The 27504-nt window shown below is 37.9% G+C and overlaps 1 long non-coding RNA gene across 1 annotated transcript in view; it reads left to right on the forward strand.

Annotated features, from left to right (window-relative positions):
- The first annotated feature begins 216 nt into the window (after window positions 1-216).
- The window catches only part of LOC122235021, a 61711-nt gene continuing 34423 nt past the window's right edge, over window positions 217-27504 (forward strand). The window contains exons 1-2 of the long non-coding RNA XR_006213103.1: window positions 217-417; window positions 15311-15351. This is a non-coding gene — a long non-coding RNA (uncharacterized LOC122235021). The remainder of the gene's footprint in view (window positions 418-15310; window positions 15352-27504) is intronic.

The following is a 27504-nucleotide window of genomic DNA, read 5'->3' on the forward strand; positions in this document are numbered from 1 at the left end:
TCAGGAACCTTCACCCAGGCTCAACCCTAACAATAAAAACTCAAGCCAGGCCCCTGTCCTCACTCACCAGCCATTTGAGTCTGCTTGAGAGGAGGCCCCTGCTCTCCACTACACCTCAGTGATGTAAGTAACAAATCATTTCAGACTCTCATGGATTGTATGTGGTGTCATCAGTCTCAACATCCCAAACAGATTTCTGGTGGGGGGGGGGGGGGAGGGTCCCTCCTGCTTTGGCAGCATGACCATAACAACTACCCTCTTTCTGAAGTGAGAACTAGATAATATACATCTCCCTTTTGATCTTGACCAATATAAATAACAAGTAATTATGGCAGACTAGTGTGCTGCACATCTGTGGACCCCTCCAAGGCAGGCAGATGGGCATCTCATGGTTTGGACTTGACCTCCGAGACCCAGGTAGGAGCCCCATCTTTGTGCCTTCCTGGAACCCAATACAAGGGAGTATTTACCAACCTGACTCTCCATTGGGCTGGAGACTCTGCAGGGCAGGTCTTTGCCCATGGTGTTCATCACAGTATTCCCAGCAGGTAGCACAGGGTAGGCACTGAGCAAATACTTGATCAATCAATGACTGAAAGAATGAAGTTTAGGTAGAGAAGCAATTTGCAAGAAAGCAGGGAAAACATTAGTAAGTGTCACAGGGGAAAAAATAAAAAGGCTTCTTCTGTGGCTTCAAAAATGAGAACTATCCAGCAGAAATCCTAACCTACAGCATTCTGCTACACTGAGCTGCAAGTGTGGCATCTAATTGCTCAGGCCCTACGCCACGACAGCCACCTGCATTGAAATACTAGCACAAATCACAATTTACTTCCCAAAAGTTAAACTTCATTAAATATTAGTTTAATTTAATGTTTTCCAGATTAATTTAAGATTAATTTATAGCCACACATTTGCACAGCCCAAGCAGTATCTCTCCTTTCTGTCATTTCTATCATCTTACAGACAGTAGGAAAAGGGAAAATGTATGGTTAAGAAGCGCCGTGATAGAGTAAGTAGGGGGAGATTTAATTAAACTATTACATATCTTTTCCTCGAATGTGGGGAAAAAAACATAAATTTGCCAGTGAGTACAGTAGTATGCATATCAGGAAGCCTGATAAACAAAAACTTTGCAGATAGGAAAAGTGGTTCTTACAAAATGACTTGGGCTCAAAATCTGACATTGTATTTAACCCTACGTTCTCTTCCTAAGTCTAAAATTGTATATTAATGTCAATTTATTCTTTGCTGGTAGAATTTGTTCGCAAAGAAAATGAAAAAAAATATTGTTCATTAATATTCAATATCTCTTTTTGTGCATGACTATCTTTTCCAGAATCATAGGATCTTAGTGCTCAAAAAAGCCCTGGGGAATATCTAGTCCTGTGGAGTTCATATCATTTTAACAGGTGTCCTTCACTTAAATGGCATCTTATATATGGAAATCATGGCTTAAAGCAGCTCAAAGCACAACTGCTTTGGTGAAATTGGGAGTGAGGAATCTGAACCTTCCCCAAACCCCTTCATTCTCAGGAGCTGCCCCCGCCAAGTACTTCATCATCAATTCCAGAGCTCTGCAAACACAGTCTGAAATTCACTAATTTAATGCAACTTCCCCATTTTACAAATGAAAAAAAAAAAAAAAACTGAAGCGGGCAGGGCCAAGACACTAGTCAAATTACACTAATAAGCTGTAGCAAAACCAAGTTAGAGCCCCTCCTTCCCCTCCTCACTGCTCTTCCGGCTGCCTTCATGGCACTCAGAGCTCCTTGTCCTGGAGGATGTGGCAGCCAAACTCACCATGCAGGTCTGGGAGAGAGTCTAATGGTGGGTGGGGGAATGTCACAAAACAGGACTCTGTGAGCAGAATGGCTGAGCCCCTGTGTAATGAGACTGTGTGCCTGTGACTCTTAATCACTAATATCTGCAGACGGTTTTAAGAAAAATCAAATCTTACAGAACTCTAAAAGTAAGTAAAAGTGCCCCTTCCTCCCACCCCACAGGTTCCACATCTCAGAGATAATCACTTTCCTCTTCACTGAACAGATGCAGAATTCTATTTCTAAACTGATCAATGTTAGATCGAAAGATAAGGAATTTCATACTGATAATACATTCCATGTATGCTCCCTTTATAGACTTAGTTTTGCATTTTCAACATATTTTTTTAGTGATTTTCTCTTTTCTTTTTTTTTTTTAATTTTATTTTAGAGAGGGTGAGAGAGCGTGCACATGAACGGGGGAGGGGCAGGGAGAAAGACAGACAGAGAGAGAGAAAGAGAGAGAATCCCAAGCAGTCTCCACGCTCTGCTTGGGGCCCAACACAGGGCTCCCCCTTACTACCCTGGGATCACAACCAGAGCTGATATCTAGAGTCCGATGCTGAACCGACTGAGCCACCCAGGTGCCCCACATTGTCAAGGTTTTTAACATTTATTTCTGTAATGAATGTACATCCTCAGTGTTTCGTTGATTCTCACACATTTTCAGGGAAACTGGAGTTGTTCTGATTTTTGGTTGGTTGGTTTTCTTTTTTTCCCTTCCTCTCTGGAAGCATTCAGAATGTTTTCTGTACCTTCTGTGTTCTCAAATTTTACAGCTTAGAGTCAATGGTAGAATATGTATGTATGTATGAATGTATTTTCATTTATCCTGCTCAGAATTCAATGTCACTTTTAATCAGCAAACTTATGTTTTTCTTGAGTTCAGTTGAAATGGTCTGCAATTATCTTAGGTATTAAGTCTCAATTTGGTGACATGGGCTTAGCACAAGTGACTCCATTTTGGGTTTATTCTCTCTTTTTTTAAACAGTAATATAAAATATATTTAGTCTCCAGCCCCGTTCCCAGCACAAAGCTCCTAAAATCATTGGAATTTCCTAAGTGATTAAGAGTGATAAAAGTGTCATTTATCATTCATAACAAGCTGCTTTCAACCACACCTAAGATTATGTTAATGAGATGACTTTTGGAAAACCCCTCTAGATGGGTCTGGTTGCCAGAAGAACAACAAGATTAGATGGTTGGAACTTGCAACCCCACATCCCCTCAAATCCCCTTACAACACCTCTGGGGACGGGAGAAGAGATAGAGGTTGAATCAATCACCAATGGCCAATGAGTTCATCAATCATGCCTATGTAATGAAGCCTCCATAAAAACCCAAAAGGACAGAACTCAAAGAGGTAATAGTGAACAAGAATAAATGCACATCCTAGAAGGATGACTAAACTCCACAGGGACAAAAGCTTCTGTCATCAGAACCTGACAGACCTTGCTCTATGTATCTCAACATCTGGTTGTTAGTGTCCTTGAACATCTTTTGTAATAAACCTGTAATCTAGTAAGTAAATTGTTTTTCTGAAGTTCTGTGCAAATTGATCAAACCCAAGGAGGGGCTCAGAAGGAGGGTGGCAGTCTTATGGGAGTGACCCTTTATCCTGTGGGATCTAATGCCATCTCCAGATAGACAGTGTCAAAATAAATTGTAAGACACTCATTTAGTGTCACAGAATTGCTTGCTGTGTGAAAAACCCACATATCTGGTGTCACAGATGTTGTGAGAGTTCTGAGGGTGAGTGTAATAGTTGAGAATAGAAAATGGCTGTCTGGTAGCTCAGTTAGTAGAGTGTGTACTCTTAATTTCTGGGTCATGAGGTTAAGCCCTACATTTGGCATAGAGACTACAAACAAAACAAAACAAAACAAAACAAAATAAAATAAAATTAATAAAATAAAATTAAATAAATAAAATTAAATTAAAATTAAGTTAAATTAATAAAATTAATTGATTAAATAAAATTAAAATAAAATAAAATAAAATAAAATAAAATAAAATAAAATAAAATAAAATAAAATAAAAAAGAGGAGAAACACAGGAGTGTTTTCTCTTACACCTCAGTCATGACTTTTGTAATTATTCATCATGACCTTATTTGACAACAGTAATTTTAATTAAAAGTACAGTGATCCTCTGTTGTCTATTCATATTTACAGTGTCAAGATCTAGGTAGACTATTCAGAAAGACCACAACAACTGTGTAGGTTGGTTTTCCCAGCAGGCCCCTTCCCTGAATGGAAAGGCAAGTTGCAGAAGCATAAGTGGGTGACTATGGCCCAGAACGGCTTCCCTGAGATGTCTGCACAGGCACCCAAATGAGGACTTTAAGAGAACCTTAGAGTATTTCACTTTTAGGCAGAGCTGCCTTTTTTTTTTTTTTCCTAGCGTCTGGTGTAGCTGTCCTGAATTTGCCTCAAATCTGCTCTAATTCCATCTCAAGCCCCCTTCCTCACTTCTAGATTATTCTCACATAGATTACATAGTGTATTTATGGTACGTTAGTCTTGTACTAACCATATACTCAGTAAATGTCACAAACTTAGGGTAATCCCATAGGCTCAGCCATTTGAGAAATGAGTTCTTTCAGGAAGTACCCTGATGACGTCCCCATGCTTCGCACTCCATTCCTGGTCTTACTTCTGAGTTTCACTCTTCCCTGGCATGTTCTTGTTGACTACAGCTCTTACCTCCAATAAACAGATTTTTCTTGATATTGTCTCTCAATCTGACCCCATCCATTTTTCATCTTATAGTATTTCCTCAAATGTTCTGGTCTGCTACCAGTTCCCTTTCCTTGGTTTTCAATACTGTCATGGTTTTGTTTGTTGGTTGGTTGGTTTATTTATTTTAAGAAAGCGAGAGAGAGAGAGAGAGAGAGAGAGAGAGAGCATGAGTGAGGCAGGGGCAGAGAGAGAGGGAGGGAGAAAATCCCTAGCAGGCTCTGCATGGTCAGTGCAGAGCCGGACACAGGGCTCATGGGACATCATGACCTGAACCAAAATCAAGAGCCAGAGGCTGAACTGATTGAGCCACCCAGTTGCCCCATGGCTTTATTTTTATTCATTATTTTTCAATGTCTTTTCAGTCAGGATATAGGAAAACAGGGGAATCAAACACCTGTGCATCTTGAACTATGTTCTAGTATTTTGAAAACTTCAACTGGAACACTGAAAGCTTCCACAGTTAAATGTAAAAATAACAAATGTGTCCACATACATGAAGCCATGTATCCAGTGACTTGCCAGCTCTAAGGACAGTGAGGCAGACCACCTACAAGCTATCATTAAGCAGGTCAACTCTGCTCACTCAGCCATTCCTCTACTTCCATACAAGTTAGTATTTCACATACATCCCCCTACATAAATAAGAAAACCTAGCAAAAAGAAGAAAAAGACCTAGAGTCTACAGTCCTGACCAAGACTCACAAAGATCAATAAACAATCACAAGGGAAGTACAGATGCAGGGAAACTCAGTGATCATCTAGATCAATATCTTATGTTGGCCCACAGGCCACATGAAGCTCTAAGACTTGAAGCTATTCTCTCAAGGGTATCCAGTTACTAGTGATACACTTAGAACTTGAATCCTGATCTTTTTATATCTAGATTATGGCTTTCTACACCTCTGATTGTCTTCTCTTTCTTCCTCTTTTTTCATTTATGTTTTATTTTTACTGAACAAAAAAGCAGAACAGATACCCTCACCAATAAATGCCTCTCCTTCTATCCACCCCTCTTGCCACACACCCTTCTCCATTTAACATTCAACAGTGGAATTCACTGTGTGTGTGATGTCTATGATGTCAGTCTTACTTTGCATATCAGAGGCACCAATATGACCCACTGACTACTGTTGGGGTGAATTCAATGAATATTCAGCATCTAAGACACAGAAAGCACTGTACTAAATGTTGCAGGAAATACTAGGATAAGTAGAAACTATTAAGAGAATAGAGAGATAAAGAAAAATGGCCCATTCTAGCGTATTCAATTCATTCAGAGGGCAGGTGGAAAAAGAGAAGTAGACATTTCAAGTGTCCAATGGTGTCTGGTGCTTCCCCCACTCCAGGCACTTCTCAAGGACCTTGCAGTTAGGTAGGTGCAGGTGACTCATTCTGGCCAATGGAGAATATAAACAGCATGTGTCACTTCAAGAAGAAAAACACACAAATGATATTCCAGATTCCTTTTCCTGCTGTGGCAACTAAGGTAACCATGTTGTCCAATGGTGCATCTACAAGATGGGGGGAGTGTCTCTACGCCCGGGGCCCCAAGTGACTATGCAGAGACTCCTGACAACCCATATAGGACGTGTAGTGTGAACCAGAAATAAATGTTTGTCTTGCTAAGCCATTGTAATTTTTGTTACAGTAAAATTTGTTAGAGCAAAATCTAGTCCGTCTAGTGTCCTAATGAGAGGACCCAGTTAAAGAAACCGAGAAGGAGCAGTGAGCAAAATGAGAAGACAGCAAGGAAGAGAAAATCATGTGATCATGAAAATTAAAGAAGCAATGGGGAATTTGTCACTAATAAAACAACAAAAATTCAGTAAAATCCTCATAAAATGAGTTTATCCTCATTGATAATCATTCTATCAACCCTTTGTTCTTTAATACAGCTTTACTCTGTTTCAATAATTTCCTTGGATTGAAAAAGCACATGCAAAAATACCTCACTGCAAAAGTATAAACCTGAAATGTGAAAAACAAATGTATATTACAATCAGACCAAAATATTTACATGATGTAAAACATTAAATAAATAAACCATTAGAATAATCCTATTGAACTAAGCAAATGGAATCCAATAGAACAGCTGTTAATATTATCTTCCTCCATAAAGAGAAACCTTGATGACTCATTTAGAGCTTCATAAATTGTATCTTTTCCCTGCTTGGTATAAATAGGGTTTTTCCATTTAGTATGTTGTTTGGTATATATTGCTAGACTTGATATGCATAACAACATAAGATCCTATCCGTCCATTGTGTCTCCTACACCTGGAAACTCCCTGTCCATCCAAGTACCATGCACCTCAACTAGGCAAATTCACTCAAATAAGCTGAAAAAAATGCACACAGATTAATGGTAATCTACTTCCTCCTATTTATTTCCTCATAAACTCAATTCCAGCATAGCATACTTTTAAAATATGTATATATTATGCATTACAGAAGAATCCTAAGTGATTCTTAAAAAATAAAGTGCCACTAAAACAATTTAAAACTTTTGTGTATTCCCCTGAAATTGCATCCTTCGCCTTTTGTGCGCCTAACCCCCTTGTCCTGATGACAATTCAGAACACCTCTGGCCTTGTTCTCCAGCACTGTAAACATTTCACTGGACCCCTCGAGCGAGCAGTCCTGGTTCAGACTTCCCAAGGAGCTTAAGAGAGAACCCTTGTCCTAGTCGCAGATCTAGGCACCCTGTGAAGAAGAAAGGCAGGATTTGTCCACTGTCCTTCCCTTTACAACATAGGAGATATTGTAAAGGATAGAGAGCAGTAATATTTCTGAGCATCTTAGTCTGAAATTGGGCGAAAGAAAGGAGAAAAGAAAGACCCTTATGGCACGTCCACCACACCGTCCTTACTAAAAGCACTAATAATTCTCAATTATCAAAGCATATATTATTTAGTTTAGAGCATGCAGACGGGCACCACAAGCACCTGACAAACTCAGCTCCTGACACAAAACCATGAGCAATGTTTACTACTTCTTACTTTTCAGGAGAAATTAATCTTCACCAATGATCAGAGAAGCTGAAGGCAATACTATTAAGTGGAAGGTGAGATGTTATAGTTCTCAAGTTGAGGCTTTCACATACAGATCTTTAAAACCAAGTTCAAGCCCTTCATTTTAACCATGTACAGGCAAAGCAAGAACAGGATTCTCTGAGAAGGCTTGAACCAGATTAATGCAAACAGAATTGTACCACTCCCAACCTCCCATGTTTCCTTGGTAATGTGTGTAATAATCTAGTTAAAATCAATGAAATCAGAATTTCTTATATTTTGATAGCTGATACAACCATATTGGGGAAAAATTGGTATCACCTAGTAAATCTGAACTTGAATATACAACCCAGTAATTCTACACATAGTGTATAGCCTAAATACATACACATAACTTTTTCACAACTATGAGCTATGTTACAGAAATGTTCGTGGAAGTATTGTTTGTGAGAGGAAAACCTGAAACTACTGAAGTCCACAAACAGGAAATGGGATAATTTTGGAATATTCATACCTGGATTACAATATACATAAATGAATAAGCCACAGGTATACATAGCAACATGGATGAATCTTATAAACTTACCCAAAAAGGGGCAGGTTACAAAGCAATACATAGAGCATAGTTCCATTTTGCCTAACCTTGGCAAAATCAAACAATGCACTAAGTTTATATACAATCGTACAGAATAAAACTCTAAAGAGTATGATTCACACAGGATTCAGTATAATGGCTACTTTGAGAATGAGGAAAGAGAAGGATGTGATTTGTGAGGGGCAAATGATAGGCTTCAAAGAAGCTAGTAATTTTCTATTAAGTTGGGTAGTGGGTAAACGGGTTATTAGTCCTTGAAGCACATATGTTACACATACTCCTTTGTATACAAAATAATTTCATATAAAAATTATTAAATTTAGTGTACATAAGAATTCATGTTTAAAACGTATTTTCACAGACCCAACACTGAAACACAGGGAATCTGTTTCAGTATGTTTAGGGAGCAAGGGGATACCTCAGGTTCAGCTTTTTAAAATAAACATCCAAGGTACAACTGGAAGTGGTCCATGAGGTGTATGTACCACCCCGTGAAAAATACTAGATTAGTTTTCCAGAGTTACCAAGTTTTTTTTTTTTTTAAGCTTATTTATTTTGAGAGAGGGAGAGTATGCGTGAGCAGGGAGAGGCAGAAAAAGAGTCAGAGAGAGAATCCCAAGCAGGCTCCATCAGTGCAGAGCACGATGCAGGGCTTAATCTCACAAACTATGAGATCATGACCTGAGCCGAAATCTAGAGTTGGATGCTTAGCTGACTAAGTCACCCAGGCGCCCCCTAAATTATTAAGTTTTTTTTTAATGTTTATTTATTTCTGAGAAACAGAGACAGAGCATGACCAGGGGAGGGGCAGAGAGAGAGGCAGACACAGAATCCAAAGCAGGCTCCAGTCTCCTAGCTCTCAGCACGGAGACCGACACGGGGCTCGAACTCACAAACTGCGAGATCATGACCTGAGCCGAAGTCAGACACTTAACCAACTGAGCCACCCAGGGACCTCCTAAGTTATCAAGTTTTATACCAAAGTTTACAGACTTTCTTTCTTAAGTGAAATCTTATTTGAAAAGAACAAACACAAACAAACAAGCAAAAAAAAAAAAAAAAAAACCCAAAACAAAAACCAAAAACCAAAAACCCAGTTTGTAAAAAGGATCAAAACAGAGGGGTTCTGGTTAGAGTTGGGGAGGAGGCCCCAAGTCTTGTTCATTGGGCATTCCTTTCTCCCACTACAACTGCAGCCTTGAAGGCAGCTCTAGAAGTCCACAATTTCATGACCAATGGCAAAGAAACCCCCAATATCAATTCCATTCAATATATTTCAAAATAAAAAGAAGGAATTATGCAAGTTTGGCCGTGAGACAAAGGCAAGGTGAAAAACAAACCTTGGGAATATTTTAACTAGAATTTATAAAATGTGTATGCTCGTTTGGTTTGATTACACACACACAATTCACACAATCTGCATATGTGAAGGCACAATGTCTGGCACATAGTAGGTATGTGTACAGTTTAAATGGATCATTACCTTGATTCATTCCTGAACTTTGGATGAAATAGGAGTGAAAGTCAGAGACTTGTTATTCTGTGATTCTGACTTTTGGATGTAATTTACAACATAGTACTAGCCGCAACTTCTTCCACTGGAATGCTTCCAGGCAACAAAAGTAATGGATTTGTTAAGTTACCCACAGCAAACCACAGCACCCCGAACACCTGCTGAAAGAAAGAGTTTCCTAGCTACAAATGTAGTTTGAACATGCTGTCTACAGCAGATCTACTCTGCACGAAACATGTATCCAAAGTGAGAAAGGAATGGAATGGAATATTCAAATAGGAAAAAATAGGTGGGTGGCTACATATTGGTGTAAATGGAACATCATGTAGGGAAATGTGTTCTTTCTTTCTGAATTTACATTTTATACACAAATTGTATAATTAATACTTGGCCATAAGCAAAACTTCATGAAATGGCTTTGAGAACAATTTGTGAAATAGCGGCCACATACAGAGTCCCTCCCCACCAAATACTGGTTAAGACTTATACACCATCTATAATGGCAAAAAGAACACAGAAGTTAGTATTCTAGGTGAAAACCTTTCTTATAAGCCCATTGGTTTCTGTTGATTCTCTTGGCCTTCATTCAAGAGAAGCTGGCATGGGCTGTTGCCTAGCAACAGCATGCAGTGCACTTTTCTACCAGCCCATGAAAACGCTGTCTCTGGACCTCATGCCATTTAGCACCGTGGTTTTGTAAATGATGACAATCTCTTAGGAACTTTTCTTTCCTCCCTTCAAATGAGTGCCTGAGGAAGACTATTTTAATATTCATTCCTTCATTATAAACATTGCATTTGGCTTAACAAAGACCAGAAAATCAATTGGCAACTCCCGTTTCTCTGACACTGACAGAGAAACCAGTAGGAACACATATCTTATTGAGAATTGCAATATATTTTCTTTGAATGAACTATAGACTGTTTAATACCATCCATACTAATATTTAATTAATGCCTCCTATGTGTTTAGGATATCATATCTCAACAACACAGACACTGTTCCTATTCCCATGGAACTTACTTGCCTATCCTTGAATCTCCCTAAAGGCTAAATGTTCACCCATAAGAACACATTCCAAATTCTTGTGTATTCCAGCTAAAAAGGAGGTCCTACTTTTTTAAAACCAAGAAATATTTTCAAGCCTAATTCAGATAACTGAAACCCTAGTTGGTCAGGGCCAGCTGAATCCAAGTTAGGAACTCCAGAAAAATCAAGTCAGCAGACAGGAACCCTAGCTGTGTGAGGTACCGTGCCCCACAGAAATGGTAACAGGACTTTTGAGACTCATGTCACATGATCGAGATTCTTAAATCAAAAACAATGGATGAAGGTTTTCAAAGAAAGTATCTCTGAAAGGCCAAAAACTAACTTACCAACAGTTAGGAGAGCATCAAAGGACCCATGTCCATCCTGTATCCCAGCATACAGGTTCAAGGTCACCTAGAAAATATAATGGAAGCTTCATTAAAAACATCCTGTAAGCCATTCAGTGAGAAATACTCTAAAATCCTCAACAGAGAGGACCAAGAAAGTATGACAATTCTTTAGGAACCCAAAAGAAATCTGGCTATGTAACTCTCCTTTGAAGACTCATATCACTTAGGAAGAAAATTCCTCCAATTTGAGGAAAAACAGAACAAAGCTACCAGCAAATGTTTGGGAGTAGAAAATAAAAACAATATTAAGGAGTCACAATTATTCAGCAAAGCATGAGTTACTAAGACTTGTAGGAAAGGGACAGGGCCACTCAGGTGGGTAGAAAAGTATTAGGCTAAATACCTAGTGATTGTCACAGAAGTTTATATGACATTATTTTCATTGGAAATACACAAACAGATCTTGAGAAAGTAGTATGGCCTTCAAGTTGATTTAAATATGAACCATCAGGGGCGCCTGGGTGGCTCAGTCGGTTGAGCGTCCGACTTCGGCTCAGGTCATGATCTCGCGGTCCGTGAGTTCGAGCCCCACGTCGGGCTCTGTGCTGACAGCTCAGAGCCTGAAGCCTGTTTCAGATTCTGTGTCTCCCTCTCTCTGACCCTCTCCCGTTCATGCTCTGTCTCTCTCTGTCTCAAAAATAAATAAACGTTAAAAAATAAATAAATAAAATAAATATGAACCATCACTATTCAAATTTGTCACAATGTAAACCTAAATCCAAAGAGCCTACCTGTTCACAAAAGACTGGAAGGCATCCTTAGGTTTAGGGCCCTTTGACTGCGTCAGGCCAGAAACAGATTAAGTACTTTTTTAAAGTTTCAGGAAAGGAAGAAAAGAGAAGAGAAGAGAAAAAGAGACAAAGGGAGAAAATTTCAACAGAAGATTGTGTTATGAAGAAAGTTTTGGAACTGTTCTAGCCTGATTTTCACTTTATTTAATGCCAGCTAAATGCTTTCTCTCCAAAAATATTTAACTAAAAAATAAAAGAGGCAATACAAAGTTCTCTGAAACCTTTTTCCCCTTCAGACACAAAACATAATAATGGGAAAGTAATCCTATCATTATGCTTACATGATAAGCAATTTCTTTTTTTTTTTAAGTTATTTATTTATTTTGAGAGAGAGAGCGTGCACAGGAGAGGCAGAAAGAGAGGGAGAGAAAGGCTCCAAGCAGGCTCTACACTGTCAACACACCCCAATGCGGGGCTCGAACTCAAGAACCACGAGATCATGACCTGAGCTGAAATCAAGAGTTGGACACTTAACCAACTGAGCCACTCAGGTGCCCCAAGTAATTTCTTAAAAAGAGAAAAATAGGGGCGCCTGGGTGGTTTAGTCGGTTAAGCGTCCGACTTCAGCTCAGGTCATGATCTCACGGTCCGTGAGTTCGAGCCCCGCGTCGGGCTCTGTGCTGACAACTCAGAGCCTGGAGCCTGCTTCAGATTCTGTGTCTCCCTCTCTCTCTGACCCTCCCCCGTTCATGCTCTGTCCCTCTCTGTCTCAAAAATAAATAAACATTAAAAAAAAGAGAGAGAAAAATAGAAAGAGATTGAAAGAGAGCCTATGTCAATTAAGTTCCATGTTCTTGGTTGACAGAAATTACTTTAGTGACATCTCTCATGTACATACACACAATACTTTTTTTTTTTCTTTTTTTTTTTTTTAATTTTTTTTTTCAACGTTTTTTTATTTTTATTTTTGGGACAGAGAGAGACAGAGCATGAACGGGGGAGGGGCAGAGAGAGAGGGAGACACAGAATCGGAAACAGGCTCCAGGCTCCGAGCCATCAGCCCAGAGCCTGACGCGGGGCTCGAACTCACCGACCGCGAGATCGTGACCTGGCTGAAGTCGGACGCTTAACCGACTGCGCCACCCAGGCGCCCCATCACAATACTTTTAATAGCAAAAACAACATATAACAAAGGCTCTGTATGCTCATTTTTTTAATGGCACTGTCTGCCTATGTAAACCCACATTTACCTGGGTCCTCTAAGCTTAAATTATTGACTACCCCTACAAATATTTCAGAATCCCTCCCTAACACACCTCACAACTCTTGCCTTTTCCAAACTGTAAGACGTGCTAGTGATTTCCTCCTTTTTAGGACCCCTGTGCAAATGTATCTCTTTCCTCCACACACTGATAGAATAGTTATGCTGGAGTGCCTGAAACCACAGAGCCTCCTCGGGGTAAGTCAGCCAAATAGCTCTTGTGATGGAAGGTAAGAAGTCTTCCTAGGGGAGGGGACATTTGAGTGGGACTCCTAAAGCCACATTAGCTCTAACACTCTTTGTCAGCTGTGCTAAGTGATAGAGCTGAGCCCACAGGTGTTCTTCATTCACTCAGGAATTTGTGGATTCTCTCACATAATCATAATGGCTATTATATTTTTTAAAAAACACTTCCCCATTGATGTGACTTGACTAGTGAGGCATTTTCTCCCCAAGAGCCCATTCCCCAAGAGGTTGGGTGAAGAAGAGGCTGTGACTCAGGAGTCACCTCCCAAGAGAATTAGTGAAAGGGGATCCCACCCCTTCTGGCCAAGGTGGGTAGTAGAAAGAGGGAGATGGGGAGAGGAGCCTGGAGAAGGGCCGGGGGATTCCAGGGTACCCAGATTCACTCCCTTTGCCACCTCTATTATAAAAGGAGAAAACCAAACACAGCCAGTATTTCCCTGTTTTCCATCTAAGACTCTGAGAAGAGATTGCCCCACAGGGTAAGCACAAAATCAGGAAGGACCCGGTTTGGCACCCACAGCTGCCCTCCGCTCTTGTGTGCCATTTGGAGGCAGCATTGTTAGCAGAAGTCACTGCCTGATGAGCTTTCTAGGACTGGAGAAAGGTGACCAGGCCAGGGACCAAAGCCAAGTCTCAGGCAAACCTCAGGAGCAGAGAAAGAGGGGTGGTAGGCCTGAGTCAGCAGGGAGAAGCCCCAAGCCTGACCAACAAGGAACAGACCTCAAGTTCAGCAGCTAGTGCCAGAGGGTTCCCTTTCCCCAGAGGCCTGCACAAAGGCACATACATGCAGGCACACACACACGTTCATCTTGTTCACATGATAAATTTATTCTATAAGACCTGACCCTAGCCTCTGAAAAGACACACCAGTCCCTCAGGCCAAGACTATCACTCACTATCTTGTCTCCACTGCATCTTGTCTACTCTGTGGTAGGACTCATCAGGCATGCATATTTGACTTTACCTTCCCCACAAGCCTGTAAACTATACCTTCTTCATCTCTGCATCCCCAGCTGTAATGATAGCACCTGGCTAAGAGTAGGTCCTCAAAGTTTTGTTGCCAAGTGAATTTATAGAAATGGACATAACAGAACCTTTCTATCAGGAAAAAAAAAAAAAAGGTGTTTTTGTTAAGACCTACTTTATGCCAGGCTCTGTAACATGCACTTTTATATAGACAATTTCATTTGACCCACTCTCCAACCTGCAGAATAAGTGTTATCATTGTCCTTGTATGAATGAGCACTCTGAGGCTCTGGAAGGATGAAGGGACTCCCCCAAGAATACATAACTAGGAAGTAAAGGGTCAGGGTTAAACTCCATGTCTTCCATCTCCAACAGGAAGACTTCACAATGTCAAAGTTTCTAAATAGCTTTCCACACTGTACTCTGGTAGAGTAGAAACGTCCACATAACACTAAAAAATAACACGTATGAACTATGGCTCACACGGAAACTTTGATATCTCTTCATATGATTATAATTTAACAGCATCAATTCGCATTAGTCGCTTAAATTTTCTGTCCTGGTGAGTAGCCGATAGGGTGAGGAGGAGACTGGAAGGCATGGTGCCAATATCCCCCACCTTGTCACAGGCAGCCGATATCTTACAATAGTTGTTGGGTCTCCATGAGACTAGGATCAAACAATGAATGTTGTTAGAATCAACTGTGAGGCCACAGCTGCACAGAATAAGAACTGGAGGGTGACTTCAACAAAACCAAGTGAACTGTTTTAATGATGGATACATTTTTCAATGAGATGAGCTTTTCCCAGGCCCTACTGGGCGTTCCTCTGAGCTATCATGGTGAGTCACAGGTTTGACAAAGCTTTCCTCCACAACTTTGAGGCATTAGGAGGTTGTCAGAAAACTCACACTTGTGGTGGAGATCTGTTTTTGAAGTTGTACAGAATTACCAATTAATGAGTTCTCGTATTATTCTTTTACAGCTGGGTGCATCTGGATGAGACTCAACCACAAAGGGGCCCAGGTTTGTATATCATGAATTCTAACTTCCAGAGACATATCTGGTCTCACTGTTGCCTACTCTATTTGCCTTTGTGTTCTGGAGACCTGATAACTCCAATGAATAGGATGATTAACAAAATCTTTAATTCTTTTCAAGTAGCTCTTCTTTTAATTACTGCAGATGCACCAGATCCTCTAAGCAGGGCTATAAAGCATTTGGGTTTGTCCGCCTGTGATAAGCTCCACAAGGCAAATGCCCACGTGCCAAGCCATAGGCAGACATGGAACTGTAGAATGGATTACAAATTCTAAAAATTATTTTATTGGTAGTAAACTCACGCTCAGAAAAGAAAGACAGTTGGTCAATACATAATACTCAAAGGGTCAGCTTGGCAGCTGGCAGATAATAGATGCTCTTAAAATATTTCTCAAATAAATAATGCTGTTAATAGACCCTCCACCATAACATCAGCTGTAGTATTCTTCAACTTGCTTTCAAGTTCCCATCTGATATAGATTATAGAGAATAGATTTAATTTTATTCAGAATAATTTTTAAATTTGCCAAAAAATGCAAAGTATAACAAATGTCCATATGCCCACCACTCATATTAATCGATGTTAATAGTGTGTCACATTTAAGACTTTTAATAAAAGAAATAACAACTAACATTTATTGGTATTTAACCATGTATTCCAAGTGCTTTACATACATCAATTTGATTAAATCTTAAAAAAAAAAACTAGGAGATATGTTAGTTAATATCTCAATTAAAAAAAACTTTATTTAATGTTTATTTTTGAGAGAGAGAGACAGAGACAGAGACAGAGCATGAGCAGGACAGGGGCAGAAAGAGAGGGAGACAGAATCTGAAGCAGGCTCCAGGCTCCGTGCTGTCAGCACAGAGCTCAACGCGGGGCTCAAACCCACGAACCGGGAGATCATGACCTGAGGCAAAGTCAGATGCTTCACCAACTGAGCCACCCAGGTGCTCTATCTCAATCTTACAGAGAAGAAACTAAGGTATGAATTTTAAGATTGTGCCAAGTCATGCAGATGTAGGAGCCTGTATTAGTTTGCTAGGGCTGCCATAACAAAGTACCAAAGGTGGTATGCCTTAAACCACAGAAATTTATTTTCTCATAGTTCTGGAGGCTAGGAATCTGAGATCAAGGTGTCTACAGCATTTCTCCTCAGGCTTTTCTCCTTGGCCTGTAGACACCTGCCTTCTCCCTGTGTCTTCACATGGTCTTCCCTCTGTGCATATCTGCATCCTAATTTTCTCTTCTTATAGGAACACCTGTCATATTGGATTAAGACTTAACCTACTAACCTTATTTTAACTTAATTACCTTTTTAAAGGCCCTGTCTCCAAATACAGTCACATTCTTAGTACTGAAGGTTAGGACTTCCACATATCAATTTCAGGGGGGACACAATTCAGGCTATACCAGAGGCAGAGCTGGTATGCATTCCCAGGAAGCTACGACCCAAAGCCATGTCCTTGCTGTCTACAGTAAAGCTGCTTCTGATAACAGTGAAGTCCTCATCGCACACTTTCTCAAACCCAGTCTCCCCACCCCGTCCATTTTCCCAGAAGCAACATTCTCACAAAGTTTATGCTACTTTTATAAGTTAACCTACCTAACATGCATCCTTAATATTATGTGTTTCTGACAAGTACTAATTTAAAAATGCCACCCTTCTCCCAAACAAGACAAGAATCTTAAATGTGTTTTAACTTCTCTCCAAACAGCATCACATGCTCACACCTTTCATGTTGCTGGTGTCTAGTATCCTAACCATCATTTTAACCACCTTCCCCTACAAATTAGTTACTAGTGCCAACATGTATTTAGGCTTAACAGCAGGTTTAATTGATTTCCTTGGTCAGGATTTCTTCCTGCATTTGGGTTCATTTTCCTTGTTGCTAAAGCACTTGCGTGAGCATTTCTCTCAGTGAGGGTCTGAAGGTAGGAATGTGCTATATCTGTGTATATCTGGAAATGTCTTCATCACTCTTACTTGATACAATTCTAGGTTCAAGTTATTTTCCCTCAGTGCTTTAAGATAAGATTCCATTATTTTCTAACATCTATTGTCCCTGGTAATTAACTCCTATGATTCTAACTGTCATAGGTTTCCAAGTTTGAAAGTAACCTGGTTTTTCTCTCTGATATCTTTAAGTCTTTTCCCTCTTTTTCCTTAAAGTTCTACAGTTTTATTATGATGTGTCTACATGTGAATTTGATTCTATTTACCCTGCTTGAGACAAATATCTTTTTTCCATTCTAGAAAACTCTCAGTCATTACCACTTCAAATACTCTCTCTTCTATTCTTTTCATTTTATCCTTCTAAGTCTCTAACAGAAAAAGTTATAGCTGTTCATTGTACCTTCAATATCTTCCATGTCTCTTAACTTATCTTCATTTCCTCTAAGTCCCCAACTCAGTAGTGAGTTCCAGGTGATTAGCCCAATTCTGTTATCTACTCTACTTCACTAGTTCTGTCTATCCCTGTATCTAGATTATTGTTTAGCCTATAAAACAAACATTTCCTTCAAAGGCACAAGTTCTTTCAAAAATCCTCACTTGCCAACATTCAGTGATAGCTAGCATTCATTTCAAAGAGCTTTGTTCATAAGGCCATAACACTGTAGTGAAATGATTTCCCCAGATGGAACAACAGTAAAAAATCTAAAACCTATAGTTCATAGATTATCTATTGTATGCATTGCATTCACGGAGAATCTGTACTAAGAATGGCAGTACAGTCAAGCAATGCGTTTCCAGAAATGGTAATGAAGTGCAGCCAAAATAGAGATAATTATTTTAATTAATGGTAATGATTTTAACGGTTGAACATTTTAACTAATTAATTATGATTGATTGCTTGTTACTAATCAGGAATATGATTTGAAGTTGTAATTGAAAAACCAGGAGCAAGAGGTTCTGCAGAGACCATATTACAAGCCTACTGAGATCAGGGGCATAACTTCTGCCTTGAAAACTACTTCCTGGAGCATTCCAGTCCTTTTTACTTCATATGTTTCTTAAAATAAACTGCTGGAACACGGATTTTAATTCCATGTTTAGGATCCTTTATCAGAAATAGAAAATTGAAGAAATGTATTATGGTATTGTGGCTATAGCTTTTAATATCATATTATTCATCTAAATTTTATACTTATTAACTTTTGAGTCTAAGTTGTCTTTCTTTAGATAAATACTTTGGATATAAGAAGCTACTCAATTAGTCTACTCAGACAACATGAAACTTTTTTTTATTTTAATAAGCAAATTGACAGAATTAGTTTGCTATATAATTTATATGTAGTACTTTGGACACTGGATTGTTAATCTTTTTAAAATCTGACAAACTAAAAATATCACATAGAGAACAGCCAAAAACAATGAGATAAGCTTCTTTTGACTCTTTCATCTATTGTTCTAATGGTTCTGTATAAGTTGGCAAGTCACTATCTCCACATGACCTGGGATCTATCTTGAAGTAATTCTATGTGTTACCTTACTATGGTAAGGTGGCTATTTTCATCTAATCCTTTACTATAAGAGAAAAACCATGTTACTCCACTTCTATTTGTTAGATAAGGAGAGGTGGGAAGAGAGAAGGGAGGAATAGTAGAGCGATAATAAGGCATGGTAGGTTTGGAAAAGGGCAGAAGGTCAGTGTAGCTGTGGTACAGAGTGTGAATACAGAAAGTGGAAAGAAATAAGACTGGAGGGGTAGGTGGAAGCCAACTTGCAAAGTCTCTTGTTTGTCACATTGAAGAGTCCTGTGGGCAAGGAGGAAAGGCTGGAGATCACCAGGGAGAGGATGACATAATCAAATATATTTTAAGGAAGGCCATACTGAAGCACCTATTGGAAGACTGATGGGAATGAGGACAGAAATTAAAAAGGAGGCTGTCCCTATAGTCCAGATGGCAGACAATGAAACCTTGGACTAAGGCAATGATAAGGGGCATTCCTAGAATAAGACTGCTTGGATTTGGTTAACAGTTAACTGTACGTAACTATTTAAATAATAATTAAATATATGATGACTATGGAGGAGGTTCAAGTTTGAGGGAAAAATTGAGCTCCATTTGGGACATGTTAAAATCAAGGTGCTGAGGACACTCTGGTTACTGCATGTTTAACCACTTCTTTGCACCTATCTATCCCATTCAACAACTGCACCTCAACAACCTATTGTCCACAGCCATGGTCTCCAGATCATGTATCTACTTTTCAGACTGGACTTTACTCAAAGCCAGAGCCAGGTTCTGCAGCCAGAGGAAGCAAGTCTGAGAGCAGGGCCAATGCCATTGATTGGCATGGGAGCAAATGCACAAAACATTGTCAACATTGGACTATTTTTTTTCCACATCTCATAGTCTAATCACTGAGTTTTCAATCACTTAATTTGCACTGCCTCCTCTGGCATTATTTTAATCACAGTCTTTAAAAGCATTGGCTCTGAGTCACTTTTGCAGAATGTGTTCAGAAAGAGTGTCTCATCTCCCTTCTTTTCTCCTAGTAAATTTCAACACCTAATTACCTACAATTGAATCTCTCTCCCATTAGCCAGCCCATTCTTATAAGGGTCTGATTCCAGATTATAGACTCCTCCCCATTTTCTCTACACTTCAGTGGTTCAGTTATGATAAATACCAGAACATTGAGGCCCAGAGGACTAGACTCAAAGTCCCTGTTGTTATTGTTTGATCCATAGTCAGGATGGACTCAGGCCCTCTGTGATCATGGAGTCTGCAGCTAGGCGTCAAGTGACTTAAATGTGAAGAGATGAGAGCTGCGGAATGTGAAAGCCAAGCAATTCCCCAACATGTTTTGATAGTAGCATTTGCAAACATTTATCCTTTTCATAATCTTGTACTAAACTCTGGGGGCATAGGAAATATCTTTAGTCCTCTCAGGTGTTATCAAGGTTAAAGTGCACTGTTTATATTTCAGCCAATAATTTTTTTTTTTTTCAGAATCAAACAGGAAGTGGACGCAGAGTTGAAGGAATAATGATAGATCATCAGCTTTTTTTTTTTTTTTTACCTTGCTATAGATCGTCCACTCGGTAATTTACCCTTGGACATTTTTAGTCTCAGGTCAGACTTCCTTCTGCCATTTGGCATTCTCCCAGGCACCATCCTTTTCCATCAGTCAGTGTAAACATTAGCCAAGCATAATTAGGAAGGTAAATCTGCTGTAGAAATGATCATGATTTCATTTAGATTTAACCAATGCTAAACAATGGACAGTCAGTTAATTTTCGTTTCCTGGAAATTCAAAAACAAATAACAGACTCATCATCTAGACACATCTAAACTGTGTAAGTTATCCACTGCACTTGTTTTTCTGATGATAATACTTTCAATTATGTTCTCATTTCAGTACTAAGAAATGAGTATTTGGGTAGGAAAAAGGAAGGAGCACAGCGATTGAAGGAAAAAGTAGAAAAGGACAGCAATAGAGAGCACTGTGTATCATTAGACTATCATATAATTTAGGTATTTCAGCTGCAAACAAAACTCACTACTTACACTGGTTTGCAGAACTGACAGTCTGTTTTGCCAGAATGATCAACATTAGCAAGCAGCATCCTACTGTTCAGCTGTGGATTTAGTCTGGAGTCATAGAAGAGGATAATATGCTTACGAATAGCACCTCTCAGAGTGTGAAGTGTACCTCCTGGGCTGGCAATCTAACCCTGATTCTGGCAGGGCCCCAAGCAAGGTGAAGGAAAGGGAGGGAGAAATGAATGAATAATATTTCCTCTTTTGCTCAAGATTTGCCAAAACTAGAACCTGGCATTGAATATTCTGAGCTGAAATACTCCACAGATAGTTTCGTTCATGTGCTGGATCAAAATTGATATGGCTTAGTAAAGTAGAAAAATGAGCACTGGGTGCTCCATCCATATGGTAAAAGTAAGAGCCTGACATCTCCCTTTTCTTCCCCATCACCAACTTTTGCACTTTCCTAATGATGTGCCTTCAGAAGAGATCTGAATCTGAGATCCTAATCGTTGAGTTTTTAAAAGTTCTCATGGCAAGGTCTTCAGGATCATGATGTAGGCTGGATGTCTCCAGACAGAGCAAACAGTAATATTCTCTTATGTATGTATATAGCTAGCCATACCCACTAAACCACAATGAGTTAAGCATCTCACAGTAAATAATCTGCTGAAATAAAAGCCTTAATTTTCTCAGCCCCAAATGAATTATAAAGATAATCCATTTACCAATTATAAATATGCCCAGTGGAAGCTATTATGATGCAGCAAATGTGTATCTTATATCCAAAAATGATGTTATTGTTATATTCTGTGATAGGGTTTTCTCTTTGGATCGTCTCTCCAGCAGTGGTAATGAGTTCACACACAGCTACTGACATGCTTTCTTTCCTTGTTGCTGATGACCCAAATCCCCATTTGTTAGATGGTTGGCCAGAATTGGGGCCATCAGAGCAAAACAGTTTAAAGCTTGTAGATTATTGTTACTATCAATGTTAATTTTTTTACTACCAACAAAATTTGCATAGCCTATAGAGTAAGGTTTTCTGATGACAATACTTTCAGTTAATGTTCTCATATCAGTACTAAGAAATATATCCTACTCTATAAAGCAAGTAAAGCACATCGTATACATTATATCACATGTACATTAAATTGGTTAAGGTAAAGTATTGGTTTCAGTGAATAAATTATTATTAAAAGAAGAATGATTGTAAGGAAGAATTCTTTATATGTGAATGATGATTAAATTGAGTTTATAAAGAGAACCAATGCACTCTTTCTCAAGAGGTTTATGATATGAGTCTTAATTTTATTGCTTTAGACTAAAAAACTTGTATGAAACCTAGAAAACAAAGCATAGGTACAAAGTGATATTTAATTAAGTCACAAAAACTAAATAAAATAAAGTTAGAGTGAACTACTCAGCATTCATTTTGAAAAACAATTAACTATACAGCTATATCAACGTCTCTTTCGAACTCCAGGTTTCAAATAAATAGCTTAGGTTTTTAAGAACTCAATGCAAAGAGTGCCTCCAAATTAAAATACCATGTCACTGTCAGATAGTAACTTACCATTCCAAATCAAGAGTAAACACTAATTTAAAATCTATTTGGTACATTATCCCATGGTTTTAGATAAACAGATAAATGAAAGATGACAAAGTAGGTTCCCTGTCTTGCAAGCCCCAGATACAGGGTCACCAGCTTAAGAGGCAATATTTGACTAGAACAATATAACATTATGAGGATAGAGGATGTGCATTCGGTAATCTGAGGAGGTTCCTTCCAGCTCTTGACTATATATTTGGATAATAATCATTAGAAGAAATGTATTATCTTTTCAATTTGACATTATTATTTCCCTCTTCTTGGATTGACAAGACATGTGCTTTGAAGCAGCATGATGTAATAGACTAAGGCAATGAATCTGTAGTTAGAAAATACAGAGCCTTTGCTCTCCCATTTAGAAATTCAGTTTCTTTATAATTATAATGAAAATGATAATGATACTTTACCACATACCTCACACAGTGAATTTCAAACATACAGGATTATATGAGCAGTGTGTAAAACTTAAAGTCCTATATAAAGGTTAAAGTTGTACATTTATTTAGTTTTTTTTAGAATTATCATAATGATAAACATTAAATCAGACCTTACAGAGATTGAGGAAATGCATTTTCTCAATAGATAGCCATGATTTAGAAATGCAATCTGACATTGAAAGAGTTTAGAATTATTTAAAACTAAGAGATGAAAATACAATATCTGTAACTAAAAGCTCAGTAGGTAAGTCCATCATCAGACTGGACATGTCAGAAGGCAGGGTTAGTACACTCAAAGACAGAAAAATATAAAATATTCCAATTGAAGTTCAGGTTAAAAAAAGAGTAAAGGGGAAAATTATAGTAAATATATGAGAAGCATGCTCAAAAATTCTAACATGTATGCAGTTAGAGTCCTAAAACAATAGAAGAGAGAAAAAGGAGAAGAAATATTGCCAGAAATAATTGCTGAGAATATTCCAAGGACATCAAGAGTCTCAATGAACCTCAAGCAGGATTAATACAAAAGGATAGTCATATCCTAGTCAAACTCTGGAAAACAAGATAAACAGAAACATCTTAAAAACAGAAAATTATTCAAGGAACCTGCAAAAGAGCAGCACTATGGCTTATAACTGACTTTTTTTCAGAAACTATGAAATCCAAAGAATAATGGAACATCCTTAAAGTTCAGAAAGAAAAATCCATCAACTTAAAATTTTACACCAACTAAAAAAAAATCTTTTTAAAAATAAAGGTAAAATAATATTTTGCATAAAAAATGAAAATATACAATTAACAACCAGCAGTCATGTTACCAAAAAATATACTAAAAAGGTAACAGAAAATAATTCCAGATAGAAATACACCAGTAAGGATTTTGTTGCATGAATACAGAATGTATAGAACTTGTTCAGCCATCCAGCAGCATGAAAGATATATTCCTGATAAAGAAGATGGTCAAGCTAAAATACAGAAGTCCTTAAGTTATTGTTGAACTACTGAACCATTCTGGAGCAGACTATTACAGACTTTTTAAGTTAGATAATAAATTTCTTGTTTAATAAAAAAATATTTTATTTAAAAACACATTTCTTTTAAAAAGCCTAAAATTTTTGCTTCTAGCATTATGGCATGTTAGATGCTCTGAGAGATACTCCTTTGGCAGAAAGAATATATTCTGGATAGGACACAATTTTTTTGCATTGCTTTTCTTGCAGGAAGTATGTGAAGACTCCAAGGAACACTTTTCTCTCCTTCCTCCCAAAATAATCACCTGTCAGCTAGTGGGTTAGGGTTTCCCCTGTGTGTACATATTAATATCACCACCGTTTTGTGGATACTAAGATGTGGTTCAATGTTAACATGGAAAAACTAAGCCTGGGATCCTGTGCTAGTGAAGACCAAGGAGAAAGGCTGAAAGAAGAAGTCTTCTGTGGAGGAGAACTATTCTAATTTAGATACATATGACTCATACAGGTTAAAATTAAGCAATGAGTGTATGAATTTTTAAAAATCACCAAGCATTTAAGAATGCAAACCACTGTACGTAAAAGTCAGAAGAAGTTGTAAACAACAGAATTGGCTATCCAAGAAACTGCAGATACAGGGTATAGAATATGATAGCATATATGAAAATAATTTTTTAACTGCTTAAAAAAATAAAATGCACATGGGGCACCTGGGTGGCTTAATCAGTTAAGCATCTGACTCTTGATTTTGGCTCAGGTCATGATCTCACAGTTCATGAGATCAACCCCATGTTGGGCTCTGTGCTGACAGCATGAAGCCAAGCCTGCTTGGGATTCTGTATCTCCTTCTCTCTCTGCCCTCTCCTGCTCTCTCACCCTCTCTCTCTCTCTCTCTCTCAAAATAAATTAAATAAGTGTTTAAAAATATATTTAAAAAAAATAAAATGCACAATAATGAATATGAGCAAATAACAAGAAACTATCCAAATGAACAGGCAGATTTGAAAAATAATGCAATATATATATACGTATATACGTATACGTATATGTATCTATACATATATGTATATATACATATACGTATACGTATACATATATATATATATATATATATATATATATATATATATAAGGCACTGCTATACATAAAATAAGAGCAATCTGATAAAAATATCCATAAAGTAGCACAGTGAGATAATAAAATATAAAATATTAGGAGGATAAGAAATATGAAGGGTAAAATGAGGATATAACTGATCAGAGACACAAGAGGAAATAATGGGAGAATAGAAGTTAAGGCAATATTTGAAAAAATAATGGCTAGAAAGTTTTCCAAAACTAGTACGAATATGGATTCATCGATCCAGGAAGTGTACAGTATCTCAAGCAAAATAAATAAAAATAAATTCATATCTATACAGTGAAACTACAGAGCACCAAAGATCTTTAAGGGAACATGAGATAAAATACATATTGTCTACAAAGAAAGGAAAATTCAAACGACAGAGATTTCTCAGCAGTAACAATAGAAGCCAGCGAAAAACAGAATATCTTAAAAGATGTTGAAAAAAGTAGCTTAGCCTGATTGAGCTGCTACGACAAAATACCATAGATTGAGCGGCTCTAATAACAGATATTTATTTCTTACAATTACAAAGGCTGGGAAATCTGAGATTAGATAGTTGAGTTATAGATTAGATAGTTGAGCCAGCATAGTTGAGTTCTGGTGAGAATCCCTTTCCTTGCTTATAGATGCTGCCTTCTTGCTGTGTCCTGACATGGCAAAGAGAAAGCTCTGGTACTTCTTCTTATAAGAGCACTAATACCATCATGTGGGCTCCATCTTTATGGCCTCATCTAAACCTAATTATCTCCCAAAGTCCTCTCCTCCTAATACTATCTCATATTGGGGGCTAAGACTACAATACATGAATTTGGGGGTGGGGGGAGACACAAACATTCAGTCCAGGCTGACAACAAATATCAACCTTGAATTGTTTACCCAGTTAAATTCTTTAATTAAGATAAAATAAATACACTCAGAAGGCAAAGAAAAACTGGGAGTTTACCACCAAGAAATTTATACCACAAGAATTTAAGTATTTTGAAAGAGGCAAATGATTTCAGAAGAATATTTTAAGATTAAAGAAGAATGATAACACATAAAATTACAAACATATGAAAACCTAAACAAATATTTATGTAAAAGAATATAACTAAGTTAGAAGACTGAAAAAGAGCAAAACTAAAATTCTAGGTACCAATTACATTTAATTTGGAGAGGATGATCAAATTTAAATTGTTGTAAAGGCTTGATGTTAAAACTGTGGTCTGCTGATCACCAGCATCAGCATCACCTATAACTTAGTGTGAAATTCAGACTCTCAGGCCACTTTAACAAGAGTCCCAGGTAATTACGTGCACACTCAAGTTTAAGAACTGTCTAAAGTTCTACAATTGTTTTTAGATAGGATTAAAATATTGTGCAAATGTAAATTTAGTTTAGTTTATACGTGATAAAATGTCAAGGGTAATCACCTAAAAATAAAATAAAATAAAATAAAATAAAATAAAATAAAATAAAATAAAATAAAATAAACAAAAAGAAATTTTAAAAGTACTGAACCCTAGGTCCCACTCCAGAGATTATGATTTAATTGTCAATGGTATGGGACTAAGATCATGATTTTCTAAAGCCTCCTGAGATACCTGTGATGTATAGTCAAAGTTGAGACCCACTGCACCAAGGAATTAAGCTAACAGAAATATTTTCTTATTATCTGAAACTTGATGGGGCTAAATATAAAATAAATACTCTTCAATATGTCCTAAAGAAAACAAAGTATACCCAACTAAATAGCAAACACATATGCTTAAGAAGGAGCTTTTCTGTTTTGAGTAATATCTTTTCTTTTCATAATGGAAAAAGAACTTCTGTCCCAAAGAGAAGAAAGGGAATTATGGAAGGTTAGTATCACTGCAATAAAATAGAACAGCTTTTTGGATATTTAGAGATCTGGTGTTTTGGAGCTTAACAGCACCTTACAGATGAATGATACAGTTTTCTGAATCTGACTATGTCCTTACTTTTACCAGTATATTGTACATTTTCATAATTTTTATGTTAATGTCTTTCCACTTTGGCCTGAAGAGCTCCTGTCAGCATTTCATTTAAGGTAGGCTTAGTGGTCACGACTTCCTTCAGCTTTCATTTTTGGGAAAATCTTTATCTTGCCTTTATTTCTGAAGGACAGCTGTACTGAGTAAAATATTCTGGATGGCATTTTTTTTTTCTTTCAGCACTTTGACTATATCATCCACTCTCTCTTAATCTGCAAAATTTGTGCTGAGAAATCTGTTGATAGCCTTATGGAGGTTCCCTTGTATAAGAGAAATGTTTTTCTCTTGCTGCTTTTAAAATTCTCTTTGAATTTCAACAGTTTCATTATGAAGTCTCTTGAAGAACATTGAAATTACAGAATGACCTACTAGTTTCATGAACTTGGTTGTTCTTTCCAGGTTTGGGGAGTTCTCAGCCTTTTTTTTTTTTTTAATGTTTATTTATTTTGAGAGAGAGAGCAGGGGAGGGGCAGAAAGAGAAGAGAGAATCCCAAGCAGGCTCCA

The sequence above is a fragment of the Panthera tigris genome, chromosome F2 (assembly GCF_018350195.1).
Source record: "Panthera tigris isolate Pti1 chromosome F2, P.tigris_Pti1_mat1.1, whole genome shotgun sequence".
Classification (NCBI taxonomy): domain Eukaryota; kingdom Metazoa; phylum Chordata; class Mammalia; order Carnivora; family Felidae; genus Panthera; species Panthera tigris.